The following is an 870-nucleotide window of genomic DNA, read 5'->3' on the forward strand; positions in this document are numbered from 1 at the left end:
AATGGGGTGATAAAAATCCCTTCTATTTCCAGATCACCGAAACAAAACCAGAAACATTTTTAGATTTTCACTCTTCAAAGATAGTTGACATAAACTCATGACTATGATTTTTTCCACTGAGTGCAATTGGATTTACTCATAGATCAGAGGGTTAAGTATAGCTTTAATGAGATACAATCTGGCTGCAGTCAAAGCAAAGGGTATTTGCCAAGTGCATCAATTTTAATCTGATCTTTTAAACAGAGCATCTATATTTAAGTTGACTTTTTCTATTACTTGTTTATCTAATGTTGCTCATGTGAGCTGCACTTCAACTGTTTATCTTCATTTTAAATATTGTACAAAATTGTTTTCAATCTTTATTAGATTTTTTTTGTGTGCCTTTGACTCCTGACAACTGCCTGGACTAGTTGGTTTTTGTGCCTTCAAGTCAGTGTTGACTCCTGGTGACTGCCTGGACAAATTCCTCGTTTTCTTGATAATGTTTTCACAAGTGGTTTGCCATTGCCTCCTTCCTAGTACTGAGAGACAGTGACTGGCCCAAAGTCATCCAGTTGGCTTCATGCCCAAGGTGGGACTAGAACTCTCAGTCTCCTGGTTTCTAGCCTGGTGCCTTAATCACTATACCAACTGGCTCCTGGACTAGACCGGGCAGTTTTCTTGGCAAATTTTAAGAAGTAGTTTGCCACTGCCTTCTTCCTAGAGCTGAGAGAATGACTGGCCCAAGGTCACCCAGTTGGCTTTATGCCTAAGGCAGAACTAGAACTCACAATCTCCCAGTTTCTAGCCTAGTGCCTTAACTACTACAACAAACTGGGGAGGGAGGGAGGGAGGGAGGGAGGGTTCAGTTTATAAAATGGCTTAGGTCCA

The sequence above is a fragment of the Python bivittatus genome, unplaced genomic scaffold, assembly GCF_059951505.1.
Source record: "Python bivittatus isolate LINGU-HERP-01145 unplaced genomic scaffold, Pbiv_v1 ctg000070_np1212, whole genome shotgun sequence".
NCBI lineage: Eukaryota > Metazoa > Chordata > Lepidosauria > Squamata > Pythonidae > Python > Python bivittatus.